The 25,230-nt window shown below is 36.7% G+C and overlaps 1 long non-coding RNA gene across 2 annotated transcripts; it reads right to left on the bottom strand.

Annotated features, from left to right (window-relative positions):
* Window positions 1-274: 274 nt before the first annotated feature.
* On the bottom strand, window positions 275-7,635 carry LOC128548666 (uncharacterized). Of its 2 annotated transcripts, XR_008367215.1 has the most exons (5): window positions 6,926-7,635; window positions 5,651-6,754; window positions 5,239-5,372; window positions 4,494-4,608; window positions 275-547 (listed from the first exon to the last, which is right to left on the bottom strand). It is a non-coding gene; the product is annotated as an uncharacterized LOC128548666 (long non-coding RNA). The 2 variants fall into 2 exon arrangements; XR_008367214.1 differs by having other exon boundaries at window positions 5,239-6,754.
* Window positions 7,636-25,230: the final 17,595 nt, after the last annotated feature.

Raw genomic sequence — 25,230 nt, 5'->3', positions numbered from 1 at the left:
CTCAAAAATAAGCACACGGACCTGTACATTTTATTCCACAAAATTATAGGTCATGTGTTTATTTATAACTGGGAGAAGTTTCATCAAAATCTACATTGTAGAAGAATTTCTACTTGCGAAAATGTTATGAAAGTTATAATTTTTCCATAGACTCCCATTATGAAATATTGCGTAAAGTCAAATCAGTCTAACAAAAAATCAAGCACACGACCCTATCTTTTATATTTGCTGATTTTTCTTTAAGATATATTCTAAAAAAATTAAAAAATCGGAGTTTAATCAAATTCTACATTGTAGAAAAAAAATTCGATCAAAACGTGCAGAACTACCTTAAGAAGGCATTTGTATTTTTTCAGTACCTGTTTTATCCTATATTAGATAAGATGTTGATTAATTACTTTATCCACTTGACTCAATGCAATGGCGGATCACACAACAAAATGTTCTTACTTAATTATGATCTTGTTACTTGAACTTTTCCAACATCTTCATCTGTCTGTTACTTTCAGCTGCATCCAGTTGTTATATGGCAGCTGTTCCTGTTGTTCTGTGTAATTTTTGATAATTAAAATATAATAAGTGCAAGGTATTTAGACAGGACATGGGCATGATCCAAACACAGATGGATTTGCTCAACTTCTGTCATTCTTCTAGGTTTTGTCTTTACTTGCTATTTAACAAAATTGATAATTCACATTTAGGTAAATTCGCAGGCTAACAAGTAAATGATTTACAATCTGTCAAACTGGATAATGGGTCTATCAATAATTCTTCAATAGTTTAATAAATCCATGTTGTTTTCATCTAGTCATTTTTCTATTACCTCTTCATTAAATCAATTGATTTACCTCACCAATATAGATCTACAGCAGTACAAACTAGAATGTGTCTGTAGGACACAGGGTGTGCCCCTCCCCCACTGGTACATTTGTCACAAATAAGGGGAATAATTCAAATGTTTGCAGTCTTAATGGTAAAGCCTCAAAAAAAAATATGAAAAGGATTCATTATTCTATACCATATACTTTTTGAGCTATGAGCATTACAAACAAAAAATCCACTATTTTGGCTATTTCAAGGACCATAACTCTGTAATAAACGCTAAAATTCTCAAGAAGAATGCCAAGTGTGCAAGGTCACATTATGATAAAGACTCAAGCACGGTTTCATGAATTTACATTTAATACTTTCTGAATGAGGCACATAATTAGGTGAAAATGTGCATTTTTTTACTATTTCAAGGGGCACATAATTAGGTGAAAATGTGCATTTTTTTATTATTTCAAGGGCCATAACTCTGGAAATAGGGGACGGACCCAGATAAAAAATAGTAGGTTCGCAAGTTCATATCATGATAAAGACTCATCAATTTATATCAAATACTTTTTGAGCTAGGCATGTCAAAAGGTGAAAATGTGCATTTTTGACTATTTCAGGGGCCATAACTCTAAAATTAGGGGGCGGAGCCAGATGAAAAATAGAAGGTGTGCAAGTTCATATCATGATAAAGACTCATGCAAGGTTTCATCAATTTATATCAAATACTTCTTGAGCTAGGCGCGTCACAAACTTCAGATGGACGGACGGACAAGACAAGAGTAAATTTATATGCCCCCACCACTCATTGCCGGGGGGAGGGGGGGGCGGCGGATGGATGGACGGACAGACAAGAGCAAATTTATATGCCCCCACCACTCATTGCAGGGGCACAACAAAACTATCAAAATGTTATAACATTAAAAGGTAGATATGCCTTTTTGTCAGCATTTAGTGAAAGATATAAAAACCTCTAGGAAGTTTTCTCTGCTCCTATATAACTAATTAAACTCCTTGGGGAAAACAAGTTCTCTGCAATGTAACAGATATACAATGGACTTTAGAGATCACTTTCAAACCTCTGGCTTCTAAATGGTTGATTCTGAGCACAAATTAATAATTAGCTGAAGACAAGGTTGAGAGTAATTTCCAAACCCTGGACCCTTGACCCTTTAAGAAGCTGAAATGGAAACTGGCTGCAGCTAATTGATAAAATGTATTTACAACTTCTTGTATGTATTCTCCTGAAAACCATTTTACAACTCAAATGGATACTTTCTGCTTATACTACATTTCTGAGCAATGCCCGAGTGAAACTTGAGGATCAGGAGTATTGGGTTGAAGAGTTTGGAAATTTTTGACCTAATTGATTTTAGTGAAACCTGCTTACACGTGAAACTTCTGTGACACAGGCACAGATGGAAAGGTTACAACACAAGAGTTATCACAATAGACAGCGTGCTCAACTATTTCGATGCTGGATAGTGAAACTGGGCATATTTGATGAAGCTGGAGCTGTCACTGGAGTGTTTAATGACTGCAATGTAGATGAAGATATTGGATAATAGCGTGAGTCTGTGTCAAAAGTATTAAGTAATAAGAGTGATAAGGATCAAGTATCAAAATATTAATCAGTAAAATTCTAAGCAAAAAGGGGGCATAATTTATGAAATATTGGTGCAAGAGTGATGCACCTTGTGTGATGTTGAATTAAATCCATTTTGTAATAACTGAGATAAAGTGAAAGTGCATCAAAATTAATCTTTAATTAAAAGTAAAAATGGGCATAATTCATGAAAAATTGATGCCAGAGTTACTGACCTTGTGTCATATGATGAGAGTGATAAGGTGGAACAACTATTTTAAGTGTGAATCAAATCCATTCAGTAACAACTGAGATAAAATGAAAGTGCATCAAAACTTTAACCTGAATGTATAAGTAACAAGAGCGCCGCCAAGCGGGGCAATATACGCCCAAAGGGTTACATCAGAGGATTGGAACAAAATTTAAAGAACTTGACTGTTGAAGCCCAAAGGACAGGAACAACAAAAAAGAAGAAATTCCAAAAAAAAATAATTTCTAAGTCCACAAAAAAATTCTTACCAGGTAAAGTTATGTCAAAATACATCTAAAAATTGGATGTACCATCCATGTTGTACAACAAAGTCATATATGACCTTTGACCCCTAAGTGTGACCTTGACCTTGAAGCAAGTCATCCAAAACATGCGCTCTGCACGTCACCTCAGTGTGGTGAACATTTGTGCCAAGTTTCTTTGAAATCATTCAAGCAGTTCAAGAGTTACAGAGCGGACAAAAAACACACTCATATGACCCCTAAGTGTGACCTTGACCTTGAAATGACACATCCAAAACATGCTTTCTGCACGTTGTCTTGGTGTAGTGAACATTTGTGTCAAGTTTCTTTGAAATCCTTCAAGGGGTTCAAGAGTTACAGAGCGGACACAAAATTTCTCACGGACGGACACCGGGACCATAACATAATACGTCCCTTTGGGCGTATAAAAAGGGGGATAATTCTTGAAATACTGGTGCAAGAGTTACGGCCCTTGTGTCATATGATGTGATGTGAGTGATGATGTTGAACAACTCTATTAAGTTTGAATCAAATCCATTTAGTAATAACTAAGATGAAGGGAAAGTGCACCAAAACTTTAACCTGAAATTCTTAGTAAAAAGGGGGTATAATTCATGAAATATTGGTGCCAGAGTTATGATCCCTTGTGCCATATGATGTGGGTGATGATGAGGAACAACTATTTTTAAGTCTGAAGTAAATCCTTCAAGTAATAACAAAGATAAAGAGGAAGTGCAAAAAAACTTCTAGCAAAGTGCGGAAGCGGAAGGACACCAATGCTGGGTCAAGTAGGACAGCTCTCCATACTTCGTATAGTTAAGCTGAAAAACTGTTTTTTAAAAATTTCAAATATTTCAGTTAAAAACAACTATGTTATTTCTGTTTTATTTAAAACAATATAGTCTTAACCCTTATCATGCTGGACATGAATTAGTCTGCCTTTGCGACCAGTGTAGATCATGACCAACCTGCACATCCATGCAGTCTGATTATGATCTGCATTGTTCGCCATTCTGTCAGTGTCTTTTTGGTGAGCACCCCTTTTAACAGTTAATGGTACAGTCCAAATTGAGAGATGGACAATATCATTATAGAAATTTAGCAGGGCAAGGGTTAAGATAAGCATTTTGTCACAGACAACCAAGGCAGCAGCTCCTTTCCCCTCTGCTTTTCCGAGGACTTGGGACCTCCAGATTTCAAGTTTGACATTGTTCTGACTTACATTTCTACATCAGATTTTTTTCTCTTTCTATCAACTTCTCATTAACAGCCAAATATAAACAGTCTCAATCAAGCAATTCTAGACAAACTTAAAATCAGGTAGCATTAGAAAAGAGTCACTTTTTTCCCTAAAAATGGTTTTTATTTATTCTGTTTTTTTTATTATTTTATTTTATAGTTTACATTATTTTATTTATTGTAATAATTCCTCCACTTGATAGTTAGAAATCCACATAGTTAAAGACTAATTAAATGTGATATTTTGTGGTTTAGACAGAGTTTATTTTTGCCCTTGTGAATCTTTCCTCCATGTGACTGCACATGGACAATAACTGTAAAATGAAAAATGTTAACTTACTGATATGTGTCCATGCTTTCAGAAGCCGCTGCCAAGCTTGAAGCTGTTGCCAGGCTTTTTGTGCATTAGCCGAAGACAGTCTTTCTAAGAATCATCAGGTTTCACCTCAACACACCTGAAAGAAATAAAAGTATATCATAACATAAACAATATCTGCCATTTACAGGACTCTTTTATCACATGAATCCTTAAATAAAGTTTCAATTCATGGTGTGACCTACCGACCTGTCAATAATTCAGCACTATTTTGCTAGGTTTAAATCAAACTCTATGGGAACAGTTCCTACAAACAATCAAATATCATGGTAAGCCTGTGGCACAACCATGCCATAAAGATTTAAATGTTTGGTACAAATAATACTTGGCGTACTATGCGAGCAAATCAAATTTTTATCCACAAAAATTGCAGAATTTTAAATAAAACTCGGATCAAAACTGTATCATTTAGTTTTTGAGCAGCAGTACACTTTTATACCGTGCTTTAACCAGTTAATCTTATGTTTACATAGAATCTATGAAGTGACTGTTCTCATTTAGGAATATCCTTTAGGGTCTATATCTTAAAACAAAAAAGCTCTGAACATTTAAACATTGTTCCTTACATTCAACATCGCATGTCAAACATAAATTTTTGAAACACACAAAAAATACTATTTTCTCAAGCTGCAACATACTCAAGATTTCAAAAAATTTAAGCTTTTCTTAACTATAGATATTTCTTAAGTTTGGAACTTTCGATGCCCACCAACTTATGCTTCTTGTTGGCTGTTTTCATCTGTAAACTTTTCTGACCAGTATGTCATCTAAGTGTTCATTCCATTCTCTCCTGTATTGTCAAAGGAATCATGGAAATCATCATCCATCCTCGTCCACATTTCCCTGAAATATTCAGAATTTAGAATCCCTGAAATACTTAGAATTTAGAAAATACTCCCTAAACTTACCACTATATATACCTACTGGTACCATCTCATCTGATTCTTGTTTACACTTTTCATCTTGCCTCATTCTGACCAGCATGTCATATGATTGTCCATTCCATTCTCTCCTGTATCAACAAAAGATTCACATGAATCATCATCCCTCCTCGTCCACATTTCTCTGAAATAATCAATATATAGAAACTACTTGCTAAATTTGCAAATACATATACCCACCATCTCATGGTTTTTGTTCACATTTTCATCTGTCAGTTTCATACAGACCAGCATGTTATCTGTTTGTCAATTCCATTCTCTACTGCACTGTTAATCCCTCTCGTCAACATTTCCCTGAAATATTTAGAATTTAGAAAATACTCCCTTAATTTGCAACTTCATATACCAACCTTCTCTTTGTTCTAGTTGTGTAGGAGTTATGGCCCCTGACTATGTAAAAATTGGTCATTTTAATGTTGTGTCGTGCCTAGCTCCAAAAGTATTTGACATAAAGTCACAAAACTTTACAGGAATGTTGGTCAGCATGTGTAGTTGTGTACCTGGGGTTTCGCGTCCGGATTTATTCAGTTGTGTAGGAGTTATGGCCCCTGACTTAGTTAGAAATTGGTCATTTTAATGTTGTCAGGCATAGCTCCAAAAGTATTTGACCTAGTCAAAGTTTACAGGAAAGTTGGTCAGCATGTGCAGTTGTGCACCTGGGGTTTTGCGTCTGGATTCATTCAGTATTGTAGGAGTTATGGTCCCTGACCAGCATGTCATCTGTCCATTCCATTCTCTCCCTTAATTTGCAACTTCATATACCAACCATCTCTTTGTTCTTGTTTACGCTTTTCATCTGTCAGCCTCATTCTGACCTCCATGTCATCTGTTTGTCCATTCAATTCTCTCCTGTAACGTCGCAGGAATCATGCAAATCATCATCCCTACTCATCCACATTTCTCTGAAATATCAAGAATTTAAAATCCCTGAAATATTAGGAAGTTAGAAAACACTCCATAAATTTGCAATTATGTACACATACCATCTCATGGTTCTTTTTTTGCTTTTCATCTGTCAACTTCAGTCTGACCAGCATGTCATCTGTTAGTCCATTCCATTTTCTCCTGCATTGTTAATCCCCCTCGTCCACATTTTCCTGAAATATTGAAAATTTAGAAAACACTCCCTTAATTAGCAATATTATATACCGACCATCTCACTGTTTAATGCTTTTCATCTGTCAGCCTCATTCTGACCTCCATGTCATCTGTTTGTCCATTCTGTTCTCTTCTTTATCATCAAATGAATCATGTGAACCATCATCTCTCTTCGTCTTCATTTCCCTGAAACAATTAGAGTATAGAAAAACCTCACGAAATTTTCAAATACCAAAGGAATCATGCAAATCATTACCCCTACACGTCCCTAAAATATTAAGAATTTAGAATTCCTGAAATACATTTGTATTAAGAAGTTAGAAAATACTCCCTAAATTTGGAATTATATATACCAACCATCTGATGGTTCTTTCTGTCAACCTCATTTTGACCAGCATGTCATCTGTTTGTCCAATCCATTCTCTCATGTAACATCAAAGTAATCATGCAAGCCATCATCCCTACTCATCCACATTTCTCTGAAATATTAAGTATTTAGAATCCCTGAAATATTAAAAAGTTAGAAAACATTCCCTAAATTTGCAATTATACATGTATATACCCACCTTCTCAGGGTTCATTTTTATGCCCCCAGTTTTAGCGCGGGGCATATAGATTTGCCCTTGTCCATCCATCTAAGAATGTTGTCGCGCCTAGCTCCAAAAGTATTTGACATAGAGTCACAAAACTTTACAGGAATGTTGGTCAGCATGTGTAGTTGTGCACCTGGGGTTTCGCGTTCGGATTCATTCAGTTGTGTAGGAGTTATGGCCCCTGACGTTGTAAAAATTGGTCATTTTAGTGTTGTGTCATGCCTAGCTCCAAAAGTATTTGACATAAAGTCACAAAACTTTACAGGGTTTTGGGTCCTGATTTATTCAGTCGTGTAGGAGTTATGGCCCCTGACTTAATTAAAAATTGGTCATTTTAATGTTGTGTCGCGCGTAGCTCCAGAAGTATTTGACCTAGAGTCACCAAGTTTATAGAAATGTTGGTAAGCATGTTCAGTTGTGCATCTGGGGTTTCGCGTCTGGATTCATTCAGTCGTGCAGGAGTTATGGCCCATGACTTTGTAAAAATTGGTCATTTTAGTGTTGTGTCGTGCCTAGCTCCGAAAGTATTTGACATAAAGTCATAAAACTTTACAGGAATGGTCAGCATGTGCAGTGTACCTGGAGTTTTGGGTCCGGATTTATTCAGTCGTGTAGGAGTTATGGCCCCTGACTTATTTAACAAGAGGGCCAAGATGGCCCTAGGTCGCTCACCTGTGTAACACACCAAAACAGTGTAAACATGTTTTACCTACTGATTTCATGGAGATAAATATTCTGACCAATTTTCATTAAGATTGGACCAAAGAATGTACCTAGTTTTTTACCCAGATGACCTAGATTTGAACTTGTCCAAAATTTCATGACAAGAGGGCCATGATGGCCCTATATCGCTCACCTGTTATCATTGCACTTGAGGACAAGAAGGTCCTCAGAAAAAATATCTAAGTCCAAAGGACAGGAACAATGGAAAGAAATTTAACCAAAAAGAAAAACAAAATTCTTACAAGGTATAGATATGTCAAAATACACCTAAAAATTGGAGGTACCATCCATGTTGTACCACAGAAAAGTGGTCTCGGTTTTTCCCTACGGCCTATAATAAAAAAGTTACTAAAAATAGGCTATTTATAGTAACGTTAAAAGGGAAGTAATTCAAAAGAAAATTAATGTAAGTTAATAAAAGAAGGATCTGCCAAATAAATCTGTTGACATAAATGAAATTTCAGATCAGTATCTTCATTAGTTACGGAGATATACCCATTTTAATTTGAAATAAAGGGAGGTAATTTGACATAAAATCAGTCCATAGTTATCTACCCTGATTGGCTCGGTCCAACTAATGACAATAATGAAATTTCAAATAAGTCCTGTAAGTATTTACTGATATAAATCCATTTTGACTACAATCAGGGGAGGTAATCAGATATAAAATAACTCTGGAAACTACGATTGGATCTGATTTGTCATGGAATCCACGATTTATTGTTGTTGAAGATATTTTGAAAGTTTTGTGTATCAAATAAAACCATAAATGAAGTCTCTATATGGCTGCAAAAGCCAAAATAGCCAATTTTGGACATTTAAGGGGCCATAACTCTGGAACCCATGATGGAATCTGGCCAGTTTAAGAAAGGAACCAAGATCTTGTGGTGATACAAGTTGTGTGCAAGTTTGGTTAAAATCAAATCATAAATGAAGTTGCTATTGTACAGACAAGGTCAAAATAGCTAATTTTGGCCCTTTCAGGGGCCATAACTCTGGAACCCATTAGGGGATCTGGCCGGTTCAAGAAAGGAACTGAGATCTTATGGCAACACAAGTTTTGTGCAAGTCTGATTAAATTCAAATTATAAATGAAGCTGCTACTGTGCAGACAAGGGCAAAATAGCTAATTCTGGTCCTTTCAGGGGCCATAACTCTGGAACCCATAATGGAATCTGGCCAGTTCAAAAAAGGAACCAAGATCTTATGGTGATACAAGTTGTGTGCCAGTTTGGTAAAAATCAGATCATAAATAAAGCTGCTATAGTGCAGACAAGGTCAAAATAGCTGATTTTGGCCCTTTCAGGGGCCATAACTCTGGGACCCATAATGGGATCTGGCCAGTTCAAGAAAGGAAACGAGATCTTATGGTGATACAAGTTGTGTGCAAGTTTGGTTAAAATAAAATCATAAATGAAACCACTATCGTGCAGACAAGAAATTGTTGACGGACGGACGGACGACGGACGAAGGGTGATCACAAAAGCTCACCTTGTCACTATGTGACAGGTGAGCTAAAAATTGGTCATTTTAATGTTGTGTCAGGCGTAGCTCCAAAAGTATTTGACCTAAAGTCACCAAAGTTTACAGGAAAGTTGGTCAGCATCTGTTTGTCCATTCTGTTCTCTTCTTTATCATCAAATGAATCATGTGAACCATCATCTCTCTTCGTCTTCATTTCCCTGAAACAATTAAGATATAGAAAATACTAAATTTTCAAATACCTAAAGGAAACATGCAAATCATTACCCCTACTCATCCCTGAAATATTAAGAATTTAGAATTACTGAAATACATTTGTATTAAGAAGTTAGAAAATCTCCCTAAATTTGCAATTATATATACCGACCATCTCACTGTTTAATGCTTTTCATCTGTCAGCCTCATTCTGACCTCCATGTCATCTGTTTGTCCATTCTGTTCTCTTCTTTATCATCAAATGAATCATGTGAACCATCATCTCTCTTCGTCTTCATTTCCCTGAAACAAAATATAGAAAATACTCGCTAATTTTTCAAATACCAAAGGAATCATGCAAATCATTACCCCTACTTGTCCCTAAAATATTAAGAATTTAGAATTCCTGAAATACATTTGTATTAAGAAGTATCCCCCTAAATTTGCAATTATATATACCGACCATCTCGTTGTTTAATGCTTTTCATCTGTCAGCCTCATTCTGACCTCCATGTCATCTGTTTGTCCATTCTGTTCTCTTCTTTATCATCAAATGAATCATGTGAACCGTCATCTCTCTTCGTCTTCATTTCCCTGAAACAATTAAAATATAGAAAATACTCGCTAATTTTTCAAATACCAAAGGAATCATGCAAATCATTACCCCTACTTGTCCCTAAAATATTAAGAATTTAGAATTCCTGAAATACATTTGTATTAAGAAGTATCCCCCTAAATTTGCAATTATATATACCGACCATCTCGTTGTTTAATGCTTTTCATCTGTCAGCCTCATTCTGACCTCCATGTCATCTGTTTGTCCATTCTGTTCTCTTCTTTATCATCAAATGAATCATGTGAACCTTCATCTCTCTTCGTCTTCATTTCCCTGAAACAATTAAAATATAGAAAATACTCGCTAATTTTTCAAATACCAAAGGAATCATGCAAATCATTACCCCTACTTGTCCCTAAAATATTAAGAATTTAGAATTCCTGAAATACATTTGTATTAAGAAGTTAGAAAATACTCCATAAATTTGCAATTATATATACCTACCATCTGATGGTTCTTTCTGTCAACCTCACTTTGACCAGCATGTCATCTGTTTGTCCAATCCATTCTCTCATGTAACATCAAAGTAATCATGCAAGCCATCATCCCTACTCATCCACATTTCTCTGAAATATTAAATATTTAGAATCCCTGAAATATTAAGAAGTTAGAAAACATTCCCTAAATTTGCAATTATACATGTATATACCCACCTTCTCAGGGTTCATTTTTATGCCCCCAGTTTTAGCGGGGGGCATATAGATTTGCCCTTGTCCATCCATCTAAGAATGTTGTCGCGCCAAACTCCAAAAGTATTTGACATAGAGTCACAAAACTTTACAGGAATGTTGGTCAGCATGTGTAGTTGTGCACCTGGGGTTTCGCGTTCAGATTCATTCAGTTGTGTAGGAGTTATGGCCCCTGACTTTGTAAAAATTGGTCATTTTAGTGTTGTGTCATGCCTAGCTCCAAAAGTATTTGACATAAAGTCACAAAACTTTACAGGGGTTTGGGTCCTGATTTATTCAGTCGTGTAGGAGTTATGGCCCCTGACTTAATTAAAAATTGGTCATTTTAATGTTGTGTCGCGCGTAGCTCCAAAAGTATTTGACCTAGAGTCACCAAGTTTATAGAAATGTTGGTAAGCATGTTCAGTTGTGCATCTGGAGTTTCGCGTCTGGATTCATTCAGTCGTGTAGGAGTTATGGCCCCTGACTTTGTAAAAATTGGTCATTTTAGTGTTGTGTCGTGCCTAGCTCCGAAAGTATTTGACATAAAGTCACTAAACTTTACAGGAATGGTCAGCATGTGCAGTGTACCTGGAGTTTCGGGTCCGGATTTATTCAGTCGTGTAGGAGTTATGGCCCCTGACTTATCTAAAAATTGGTCATTTTAATGTTGTGTCAGGCGTAGCTCAAAAAGTATTTGACCTAAAGTCACCAAAGTTTACAGGAAAGTTGGTCAGCATCTGTTTGTCCATTCTGTTCTCTTCTTTATCATCAAATGAATCACGTGAACCATCATCTCTCTTCGTCTTCATTTCCCTGAAACAATTAAAATATAGAAAATACTAAATTTTCAAATACCTAAAGGAAACATGCAAATCATTACCCCTACTCATCCCTGAAATATTAAGAATTTAGAATTCCTGAAATACATTTGTATTAAGAAGTTAGAAAATCTCCCTAAATTTGCAATTATATATACCGACCATCTCGTTGTTTAATGCTTTTCATCTGTCAGCCTCATTCTGACCTCCATGTCATCTGTTTGTCCATTCTGTTCTCTTCTTTATCATCAAATGAATCATGTGAACCATCATCTCTCTTCGTCTTCATTTCCCTGAAACAAAATATAGAAAATACTCGCTAATTTTTCAAATACCAAAGGAATCATGCAAATCATTACCCCTACTTGTCCCTAAAATATTAAGAATTTAGAATTCCTGTTAAGAAGTATCCCCCTAAATTTGCAATTATATATACCGACCATCTCGTTGTTTAATGCTTTTCATCTGTCAGCCTCATTCTGACCTCCATGTCATCTGTTTGTCCATTCTGTTCTCTTCTTTATCATCAAATGAATCATGTGAACCTTCATCTCTCTTCGTCTTCATTTCCCTGAAACAATTAAAATATAGAAAATACTCGCTAATTTTTCAAATACCAAAGGAATCATGCAAATCATTACCCCTACTTGTCCCTAAAATATTAAGAATTTAGAATTCCTGAAATACATTTGTATTAAGAAGTTAGAAAATACTCCATAAATTTGCAATTATATATACCTACCATCTGATGGTTCTTTCTGTCAACCTCATTTTGACCAGCATGTCATCTGTTTGTCCAATCCATTCTCTCATGTAACATCAAAGCAATCATGCAAGCCATCATCCCTACTCATCCACATTTCTCTGAAATATTAAGTATTTTAGAATCCCTGAAATATTAAGAAGTTAGAAAACATTCCCTAAATTTGCAATTATACATGTATATACCCACCTTCCCAGGGTTCATTTTTATGCCCCCAGTTTTAGCGGGGGGCATATAGATTTGCCCTTGTCCATCCATCTAAGAATGTTGTCGCGCCTAGCTCCAAAAGTATTTGACATAGAGTCACAAAACTTTACAGGAATGTTGGTCAGCATGTGTAGTTGTGCACCTCGGGTTTCGCGTTCGGATTCATTCAGTTGTGTAGGAGTTATGGCCCCTGACTTTGTAAAAATTGGTCATTTTAGTGTTGTGTCATGCCTAGCTCCTAAAGTATTTGACAAAGTCACAAAACTTTACAGGGTTTTGGTTCCTGATTTATTCAGTCGTGTAGGAGTTATGGCCCCTGACTTAATTAACAAGAGGACCATGATGGTCCTGAATCGCTCACCTCTTCCCACATGACCCAGTTTTGAGTATGACGTCGTTTTTTCTATTATCTGACATAGTGACCTAGTTTTTGAGCTCATGTGACCCAGTTTTGAACTTGACCTAGATATTATAAAGATAAAAATTCTGACCATTTTCATGAAGATCCATTGAAAAATATGGTCTCTAGAGAGGTCACCAGGTTTTTCTATTATTTGACCTATGGACCTAGTTTTCGAAGGTACGTGACCCTGTTTTGAATTTTATCTAGATATCATCAAGGTGAACATTCTCACTAATTTTCATGAAGATCTTATGAAAAATATGGCCTCTAGAGAGGTCACAAAGTTTTTCTATTTTTATACCTACTGACCTAGTTTTTGACCGCATGTGACCCAGTTTCGAAACTGACCTAGATATTATCAAGATGAACATTCAGATCAATTTTCATGAAGATCCATTGAAAAATATGGCCTCTAGAGATGTCAAAAGATTTTAATTATTTTAGACCTACTGACCTAGTTTTTGACCGCAGTTGACCCAGTTTCAAACATGACCTAGATATCATCACAATGAACATTCAGACCAACTTTCATACAGATCCCATGAAAAGTATGGCCTCTAGAGAGGTCACAAGGTTTTTTTTATTATTTGACCTACTGACCTAGTTTTTTATGGAATGTGACCCAGTTTCAAACTTGACCTAGATTTCATCAAGGTGAACATCCTGACCAATTTTCATGAAGATCCATTCAAGGGTATGCCCTCTAGAGAGGTCACAAGGTTTTTCTATTTTAAGACCTACTGACCTAGTTTTTGATCGCAGTTGACCCAGTTTCAAACTTGACCTATATATCATCAAGAAAAACATTCAGACCAACTTTCATACAGATCCCATGAAAAATATGGCCTATAGAGAGGTCACAACGTTTTTTCATTATTTGACCTACTGACCTACATTTTGTAGGCACGTGACCCACTTTCAAACTTGACCTAGATACCATCAAGATGAACATTCAGACTAACTTTCATACAGATCCCATGAAAAATATGGCCTCTAGAGAGGTCACAAGGTTTTTCTATTATTTGACCTACTGACCTAGTTTTTGATGGCATGTGACCCACTTTCGAACCTGACCTAGATATCATCAAGGTGAACATTCTGACCAATTTTCATGAAGATCTCATGAAATATATGGCCTCTAGAGAGGTCACAAGGTTTTTCTATTTTTAGACCTACTGACCTAGTTTTTGACCGCACGTGACCCAGTTTCGAATTTGACCTAGATATCATCAAGATGAACATTCAGACCAACTTTCATACAGATCCCATGAAAAATATGGCCTTTAGAGAGGTCACAAGGTTTTTCTATTATTTGACCTACTGACCTAGTTTTTGATGGCACGTGACCCACTTTCGAACTTGACCTAGATCTTATCAAGGTGAACCTTCTGACCAACTTTCATGAAGATCTTATGAAATATATGGCCTCTAGAGAGGTCACAAGTTTTTTCTATTTTTAGACCTACTGACCTAGTTTTTGATGGCACGTGACCTAGTTTCGAACTTGACCTAGATATCATCAAGGTGAACATTCTGACCAATTTTCATGAAGATCTTGTGAAATATATGGCCTCTAGAGAGGTCACAAGGTTTTTCTATTTTTAGACCTACTGACCTAGTTTTTGACGGCACGTGACCCAGTTTCGAACCTGACCTAGATATCATCAAGATGAACATTCTGACCCATTTTCATAAAGATCCCATGAAAAATGTGACCTCTAGAGTGGTCACAAGCAAAAGTTTACGGACGGACGCACGCACGGACGCACGCACGGACGACGGACACCGCACGATCACAAAAGCTCACCTTGTCACTTTGTGACAGGTGAGCTAAAAACTGGTCATTTTAATGTTGTGTCGCGTGTAGCTCCAAAAGCATTTGACCTAGAGTCACCAGAGTTTATAGGATTGTTGGTAATCATGTGCAGTTGTGCATCTGGGGTTTCGCGTCTGGATTCATTCAGTCGTGTAGGAGTTATGGCCCCTGACTTTGTAAAAATTGGTCATTTTAGTTTTGTGTCGTGCCTAGCTCCGAAAGTATTTGACATAAAGTCACAAAAACTTTACAGGAATGGTCAGCAGGTGTAGTGTACCTGGGGTTTCGGGTCCGGATTTATTCAGTCGTGTAGGAGTTATGGCCCCTGACTTATTTAAAAATTGGTCATTTTAATGTTGTGTCAGGCGTAGCTCCAAAAGTACTTGACCTAAAGTCACCAAAGTTTACAGGAAAGTTGGTCAGCATCTGTTTGTCCATTCTGTTCTCTTCTTTATCATCAAATGAATCATGTGAACCATCATCTCTCTTCGTCTTCATTTCCCTGAAACAATTAAAATATAGAAAATACTCACTAAATTTTCAAATACCTAAAGGAAACATGCAAATCATTACCCCTACTCATCCCTGAAATATTAAGAATTTAGAATTCCTGAAATACATTTATATTAAGAAGTTAGAAATTATTCCCTAAATATGCAATTATATATTCCTACCATCTCATGTTCTTTCTGTCAACCTCATTTTGACCAGCATGTCATCTGTTTGTCCAATCCATCATTACTTCCTCTCGTCAACATTTCCCTATATATTAAGAACTAAGAAAATACTTCCTTAATTTGAACATTTGAAGAACATACTTCCTTAATTCACAACTTTATATACCCACCATCTAATGGTTCTTGTTTACCCTTTTCATCTGTCGGTCTCATTCTGACCAGCATGTCATCTGTTTGTCCATTCCATTCTCTCCTGTACTGTCAAGGAATCATGTAAATCATCATCCCTCCTCATCCACATTTTTCTGAAATAATCAAAATATAGAAAATACATGTTAAAATACATGTTAAATTTGCAAATACATATACCCACCATCTCATGGTTCTTGTTCACTGTAATATATATATACCCACTATCTCATGGTTCTTGTTCACTGTAATACATATACCCACCATCTCAAGGTTCTTGTTCACTGTAATACATATACCCACCATCTCAAGGTTCTTGTTCACTGTAATACATATACCCACCATCTCATGGTTCTTGTTCACTGTAAAACATATACCCACCATCTCATGGTTCTTGTTCACTGTAAAACATATACCCACAATCTCATGGTTCTTGTTCACTGTTACTGAGTTTCATCTGTAAGCTTCATTCTAACCAGTGTGTGATCTGTCAAAGGAATCATGTAAATCATTACTCGTCTACATTTCCTTGAAATATTTAGAAATTAGAATCTCTGAAATATCAAGAAATTAGAAAATACTCCATAATTTGCAAAAATATATACCTACGATCCCATGGTTCTTGGTTTGGTTTTTATCTGTTGACCTCATTCTGACCAACATGTCATCTGTTTGTCCATTTCATTCTCTCCTGCACTGTTAATCTCTTTTGTCCACATTTCCCTGAAATATTTAGAATTTAGAAAATACTAGTATTTAAGTTCAAGAAGGGTCCATCCACCCTATTCAGGCACAGTAAAGCCTTTAGCTATGTAGAGTATAGACACCTGGCTTGTCACCAGGCATGTTGTTTAGGATGATTTTGAAGCCAAAGTGGTACACGAAAATTTACCTGTATGCAATTTCCATAGAGTATATGCTAAAAATCCAAATAATTTTGAAGCCAAAAGTGGGTCACTGTCACGACCAATGAGACCATAACTGACAGAGATCCGAGACCTGTTTGCAGAAATACAGATGGTAAGGTGGCAAGCTCGTCCTTACAAGAGAGGTCAGTCGCTGCATGGTGCATTCTAGCTGGTCCCTCATAGGTGGTGTTGATGCCCCTCCCCTCTCACCCCCCCACGTTGAGCGTAGGGATTGAGAAGCTTGGGGTCTTCTCTGCATTCCATCAGTAAACCGTCCTGGTAGATCTGTTCGGTCTTCACATCTGTGCCACTCAAAGTTTTCTACGGCAGTGTTTGTCGTTACTTGCGTTGCCGTCTATTGCCATACTGGAGTCTCATCAGTACCATAAGACTTGATGGAGCTGGGTGGCTGAAGCATATGTGTGATAAAGTAAGGAAGTTCAGTGATGGCTCCCTGGTGTAGAACTGTTGAGAGTCTGTACGGCCCGTCCTCGTCGTCCTATCCCTTTTCAGAGCCACTCCCTCCGGTCTTAGTCAGGACACAGACGGGTGCATCCTAATATACTTATGGTCTATATCCATTGATGCCCCTTCGCAACTTTAAATACCAACCATCTCATTGTTCTTGTTTACACTTTTCATCTGTCAGTCTCATTCTGACCAGCATGTCATCTGTTTGTCCATTCCATTCTCTCTTGTCTTGTCAAAGGAATTATGTGATTCATCATCCCTCCTGTTCCAGATTTCTCTGAAATATTTAGAATTTAGAAAATATTATAGAGTACACAATAATAAATAGTGATAACAAATGGGTGTTGTAAACAATGTTAGACTGGATACTGTTATATTTGTTACTTAAAGATTAACTTCACAAGAAAAATCCCGTAGTAATTCTTCATCTACATCTTTAGTCTGTGGAAATATCTCAAAAGAAAATTTTGGGAAAAGAAGACTTATATGTTAACCTAAACTTCAGTATTTGTAGCACCTGACATCTTTATTCTGTCAATGATTGCTGACTAGTGATGTAACATGTTCTTCCTGAACCTCATGTTCTTCAGGTCCCAGACAGTTCTGCCTTTATTTCTAATAATAATAATAGATAAATATTAAGACAACATATCTAAATTACAATATGATCTCCAAGAGCTGTATTTAAAAAGAGGAAAGTACAAAATCAACATATTGCAAGCAAAGAATACATAAAACTGAGAAGAAAAATGAGAATAAAAAAACAGCAGCAAATGTATCAGTGTTGTTATATTTTCTGGTCCTTTAGGATCATGGAGTCCATTCAACAAATGTGTAATAGAGTTCCGCTTGAGCCGGTGCTAGGGGGCGTGAGAGGTGTTGCACATTTCATTACCTCTCATGAACAGACTCAATCAAACCGAGTCTGCTATTATTCTTTTTGGTTGCATTCTTTGCTTCCAACAGATCTTTTCACAGATTTTATTGACATATCAGCAAGAGATTAACAAAAATGTTAATCAATTAAATAATCAATGTGTCTTAACATCTTATTTTAAAGTATATAGAAAGTTCTGAATCATTTGACAAGAGTCAATTTAAAAGTATATCAGACAGTGAGCACACCACCATCACCAGAAAATCAATAACAACAACAACAACAAGGCTGACACACAAATTTCAGAATGAACATACACAAAACACCAACTGAAAGGAACAAGCCTATTTATAAACTAACAATAAATATGAAAACAAGGGCAAAAACACACAACAGAATTATAACCATTGTAGGAATCAGTAATATTTAAAACAAGAGGGCCATGATGTCCCTATATTGCTCACCTGAGTACCACTGCTCAAAAATGATATGATCAAGTTTTGACATAGAGCACATAGGCATACACATTAAATATCATCTGGATACATATTTTCTTGTAACAGTCACTTTTGACCTAGTCAGGGCCAATTTCCATATACCAAGTTTGAGGGTCCTAGGCTCAAATGCTGTATTTTTGTAATAACAAGACTATTCCTTACCCTGGAAGACTTAAATAACATTTAAAACCAATCTCATTAGATGCTGCTGAGATATATGAGCCCCGCCATGAGAAAACCAACATAGTGGGTTTGCGACCAGCGTGGATCCACACCAGACTTCGCGGCCTGTCTCCGATAACAATATTTAATGAAAACTCTACTAATGTTATGACTATCAATTTAAGAGAATTACTTAAGAAATGAGCAGGATATTATTATTGTTGTTATTACCATCAGTGTGCCAGCAGAATGCTATTATTATCTCCTCCACCAGTCGGTCAGCAGGCCAGCCAGTCCACCATCCCCTCGGTCAGCAGGCCAGCCAGTCCACCATTCCCTCGGTCAGCAGGCCAGCCAGTCCATTTTTACGGCGATGCAAGTCCTATTCGCTGACAGCATCTGAAAGGTTCAAATTAGTCTACATAAAGAACTGTCTTGAGCAGGATGCGCAGGCTGGTCTGGATCCATCCTGGTCGCAAACCCTCTATGTTGGTTTTCTCGTGGCGGCTTAAGAAATGAGCCGTGCCACGAGAAAACCAACATAAAGAAATGAGCCCCGCCATGCGAAAACCAACATAGTGGGTTTGCTGGCATTTCTTAAAATGGCTTAAGAAATGAGCCTTGCCACGAGAAAACCAGCATAAAGAAATGAGCCCCGCCATGAGAAAACCAACATAGTGGGTTTGCGACCAGCGTGGATCCACACCAGACTTCGCGGCCTGTCTCTGATAACAATATTTAATGAAAACTCGACTAATGTTATGACTATTAATTTAAGAGAATTTCTTAAAATGGCTTAAGAAATGAGCCTTGCCACGAGAAAACCAACATAAAGAAATGAGCCCCGCCATGAGAAATCCAGCAACATGGTTTTCGGGGCGGGGCTCATTTCTTTATGCTGGTTTTCTCATGGCACGGCTCATTTCTTAAAATGGCTTAAGAAATGAGCCTTGCCACGAGAAAACCAACATAAAGAAATGAGCCCCGCCATGAGAAAACCAACACAGTGGGTTTGCGACCAGCGTGGATCCACACCAGACTTCGCGGCCTGTCTCCGATAACAATATTTAATGAAAACTCTACTAATGCTATGACTATCAATTTAAGAGAATTACTTAAGAAATGAGCAGGATATTATTATTGTTGTTCTTACCATCAGTGTGCCAGCAGAGAGCTATTATTATCTCCTCCACCAGTCGGTCAGCAGGCCAGCCAGTCCATTCCCTCGGTCAGCAGGCCAGCCAGTCCATTTTTACGGCGATGCAAGTCCTATTCGCTGACAGCATCTGAAAGGTTCAAATTAGTCTACATAAAGAACTGTCTTGAGCAGGATGCGCAGGCTGGTCTGGATCCATCCTGGTCGCAAACCCTCTATGTTGGTTTTCTCGTGGCGGCTTAAGAAATGAGCCGTGCCACGAGAAAACCAACATAAAGAAATGAGCCCCGCCATGGGAAAACCAGCAAACCCACCATGTTGGTTTTCTCATGGCGGGGCTCATATTCATTTGCATAAAATAAAGGGAGGTCATTGTCATAAATTCAGTCAAAAGTTATCTGCCCTGAATGTCTCAGTACATCTGATGGTATAAATGACATTTGTAATCAGTATCTTCATTGGTTACTGAGATACACCAAAGAGCTATAAAAATAAATAGATCGACAACCTGAAAGGCATATAGAGCAAATCTCACCAACATCCCGTGATAACTGAATGAGATCTTGATTACCGGAAGTGGCGCTTTCTCCACACGCCTTTTGTATGCGAAAGCAACTATTCATCGGTAAATTAATTATCACCATATGAGCAAGCTTCTTTTGATGGCAAGAAACGTGTACTTTGTGTCTTAAGACTATTTCACATTAAACTAATGTTGTTTTAGAAGCTAATATGCATTCTAAATGTAGTTTTAAAGGTACAAATTATAACTCCATGCTCGCCGATGTTTGTTTTTACTAAGATAACGCTGATTCACGCTCTGACACGAGATCATGCGAGATTACAGCCAGTTGCCATTCTGTGTATTTTATAGTTCTTTGGATACACCCATTTTAATTTGAAACAAAGGGAGGTAATTTGACATAAAATCAGTCAATAACTATCTACCCTGATTGCCTCAGTCCAACTAAAGACAATAATGAAATTTCAAATTAGTTCTATAAATATTTACTGACATAAACCCATTTTTATCAAAATTAGGGGAGGTAATCATGTACTGGTATACACATGTGGAAGATACAGAATACAAGCCTATACATCAATATATTAGAAAATTATTCATACTGATAAATGTTCAATGAAGAGTTATCTAACATGACTATTTCTTACCATGGAAAACATAAATAACATTTCAAACCAATCTCATCAGAAAATGCTAAGGTGTATTCATTTAGATAAGAAATAAAGGGAGGTAAATTGTCATAAATTCAGTCAATAAGTATCTTCACTGATTGCCCAAGTCCATCTGTTGACATAAATGAAATTTCGGATCAGTATCTTCATTAGTTACAGAGATATAACCATTTTAATTTGAAATAAAGGGAGGTAATTTGAAGTAAAATCAATCCATAGTTATCTACCCTGATTGTCTCAGTCCAACTAATGAGTCAGTCCTATAAGTACTTACTGATATAAATCCATTTTGATCACAATCAGGGGAGGTAATCAGAAATAAAGTAACTCGGGAACATATGATGGGATCTGACAGATTCGTCATGGAATCCAAGATTTATTGTTATTGAAGATATTTTGCAAGTTTGTATCAAATCAAACCATAAATGAAGTCTCTATATGGCTGCAAAATCCAAAATAGCAAATTTTGGACCTATAAGGGGCCATAACTCTGGAAACCATGATGGGATCTGGCCAGTTTTTGAAAGGAACCGAGATATTATCCCAGTACAAGTTGTGTGCACGTTTGAATAAAGTTGATTACAAAATGTTGTCTCTATCGTGTTCACAAGCCAAAAATAGCAAATTTTTGCCCTTGAAGGGGCCAAAACTCCGGAACCCATGACGTGATCTGGCCAGTTTTCGAAAGGAACCGAGATATTATGCCAATACAAGTTGTGTGCACGTTTGAATAAAGCTGATTGCAAAATGTGGTCTCTATTGTGTTCACAAGCCAAAAATAATGAATTTTGGCCCTTTAAGGGGCTATAACTCAGGAACCCGTGATGGGGTCTGACCAGTTTTGGAAAGGAACCGAGATATTATGCCAATACAAGTTGTGTGCAAGTCTGATTTAAATTGACTGCAAACTGTAGTCTCTATCGTGTTCACAAGAAATTGTGGACGGACGGACGACAGACGGACGAAGGGCAATCACAAAAGCTCACCTTGTCACTATGTGACAGGTGAGCTAAAAAGAAGACTTCTATGCATACCTAAACTTTAGTATTTGTAGCAACTGCCATCTTTGCTCTGTCTACCATTGCTGCCAAGTGATGTAACACATTCTCCCTGAATCTCACATTCTTTGAAGCCTAAGCAGTTCCACAGCTGACAACTGAACTCTTTACTTTTAATTATAACTGTAAGAGTAAAAATATTTACAAACAAAATTGAAACAAATACAAAAAAAAAACATATAATGTATGTATCTACAGTAGAGGAACAATTTGGTAATAAATTACAAATATCAACTCGTGCAACAAATAACAGATAGCAGTAAACATATTTATCTTATTTACCTTATTACTTGTAACAGCATATTTGCTGTTGCTGATTTCACAACTTTCTTAAAACACACAAAAAAAAACACGCAAACACACGGGTAACATCCGTTAAATCCCACGAAAACGAAGGCGGGAAGACGACACGAGCGGTATCGGACAATATAGAAAATTTCTTAAAAGCAACATACTTAAATACATGAATCAAGTTTAAAGAATTAATACAAATTGCACAATGGTACATTACTAGTATTTTATTGTTATGTTACACTGTTGCTGATATCACAGCTTATTAGTTGTAACAGCATATTTGCTGTTGCTGATTTCGCAGCTTATTAGTTGTAACAGCTGATTTGCTGTTGCTGACTTCGCAGCTTATTAGTTGTAACAGCATATTTGCTGTTGCTGATTTCGCAGCTTATTAGTTGTAACAGCATATTTGCTGTTGCTGATATCACAGCTTTCTTTAAACACACACACACAAAAAAAACACGGGTAACATCCGGTAAATCACACGAAAACGAAGGCGGGAAGACGACACGAGCGGTATCGGACAATATAGAAAATTTCTTAAAAGCAACATACTTAAATACATAAATAAAGTTTAAAAAGCTTTGTTGTTGCTGATATCACAGCTTATTAGTTGTAACAGCATATTTGCCGTTGCTGATTTCGCAGCTTATAAGTTGTAACAGCATATTTGCTGTTGCTGACTTCGCAGCTTGTTAGTTGTAACAGCTGATTTGCTGTTGCTGATTTCGCAGCTTATTAGTTGTAACAGCATATTTGCTGTTGCTGATATCACAGCTTTCTTAAAACACACACAAACAAGAGCTGTCTGATGACAGCGCGCTCGACTATTCGAAGAATTGATTGAAGAATGGTGTCAAAATATTTCCACGGATATTCAGACAAAAGAAATAAATAGATTAGACAAACAATGTTCCTGTATTACTTTGATTTCGATAAGTCTTGCACTAAATGGCAATATATGAGCCAATTTCAAAGTCCAAAAAGGGCCATAATTCAGTCAAAATAGATATGTACTCTTGCCTACAGATGGAAATCATAATGATAAACAAGTGTTCAAAGTTTAAAAGCCATATGTCAAATAGTTTTGACAAAACATGGACTTGTATGGAAACAGAACCAATTTCAAAGTCCAAAATGGGCCATAATTCAGCCAAAATAGATGACAGAGTTATGTTCTCTTTCCTACAGAATAGAGACTATTATACTAAACAAGTGATAAAAGTTTCAAAGCCATATGTCAAACACTTTACAAAAATTATGAACTGGTACGAAAAACTTAACCAAGATTTCTCAGTCAAAAAGGGCCATAATTCAGCCAAAATCCTTGATGGAGTTATGTACTCTTGCCTATAACTGGACATGGTGATGGTAAACAGATGTTGAAAGTTTCAAAGCTTTATCTCAAAAGACTTTGTCAAAATATGAACTGGTACGAAATATTAACCCAGATTTCTAAGTCAAAAAGGGCCATAATTCAGCCAAAATCCTTGATGGAGTTATGTACTCTTGCCTATAACTGGACATGGTGATGGTAACCAAGTGTTGAAAGTTTCAAAGCTTTATCTTAAAAGACTTTGTCAAAATATGAACTGGTACGAAAAACTTAACCAAGATTTCTAAGTCAAAAGGGGCCATAATTCAGTCAAAATCCTTGATAGAGTTATGTGCTCTTGCCTATAACTGGACATAGTGATTGTTCAACAAGTGTTGAAAGTTTCAAAGCTTTATCTCAAAAGACTTTGTCAAGATGTGGACTGGTACGAAATATTAACCCAGATTTCTAAGTCAAAAAGGGCCATAATTCAGCCAAAATCCTTGATGGAGTTATGTGCTCTTGCCTATAACTGGACATGGTGATGGTAACCAAGTGTTGAAAGTTTCAAAGCTTTATCTCAAAAGACTTTGTCAAAATATGAACTGGTACGAAAAACTTAACCAAGATTTCTAAGTCAAAAGGGGCCATAATTCAGTCAAAATCCTTGATGGAGTTATGTGCTCTTGCCTATAACTGGACATGGTGATGGTAAACAAGTGTTGAAAGTTTCAAAGCTTTATCTCAAAAGACTTTGTCAAGATGTGGACTGGTACGAAATATTAACCCAGATTTCTAAGTCAAAAAGGGCCATAATTCAGCCAAAATCCTTGATGGAGTTATGTGCTCTTGCCTATAACTGGACATGGTGATGGTAAACAAGTGTTGAAAGTTTCAAAGCTTTATCTCAAAAGACTTTGTCAAAATGTGGACTGGTACGAAAAACTTAACCCAAGGTGTGACGCCGACGCCGACGCCATGGTGAGTAGGATAGCTCTACTTATTCTTCGAATAGTCGAGCTAAAAACACGCGAACCCACGAGTAACATCCGGTAAATCACACGAAAACGATGGCAGGAAGACAACACGAGCGGAATCGCACAATATAGCAAATCTGTTAAAAGCAACAGTGACACTTAAATACATAAATAATGTTAAAAGAATTAATACAAATTGTACAATGGTACATTATTTGTATTTTATTGTTATGTTACAACAAGTTATGTAACAACAATTACAGTCACATTTATAAATAGATTTTCTGGTCACTGTCATATTGTCAGTTGTAATGACTGTTCTGGAGTAACCATTATACATAACTGAAATGACTGTTCTGGTTACTGTCATACATGTTCTGGTTACTGTCAGGCATAATTGAAATGACTGTTCTGGTAACCATCATACATAATTGAAACGACTGATCTGGTAACCATTATACATAATTGAAATGACTGTTCTAGTTACTGTCATACATGTTCTGGTTACTGTCATACATATATTAAATGACTGTTCTGGTAACCATTATACATATACGAAATGACTGTTCTGGTAACCATTACACATAATTGAAACGACTG

The sequence above is a fragment of the Mercenaria mercenaria genome, chromosome 15, assembly GCF_021730395.1.
Source record: "Mercenaria mercenaria strain notata chromosome 15, MADL_Memer_1, whole genome shotgun sequence".
Classification (NCBI taxonomy): Eukaryota; Metazoa; Mollusca; class Bivalvia; order Venerida; family Veneridae; genus Mercenaria; species Mercenaria mercenaria.
The sequence above is the reverse complement of the archived record's forward strand: the minus strand, read 5'-3'. Positions and strand labels throughout refer to the sequence as shown.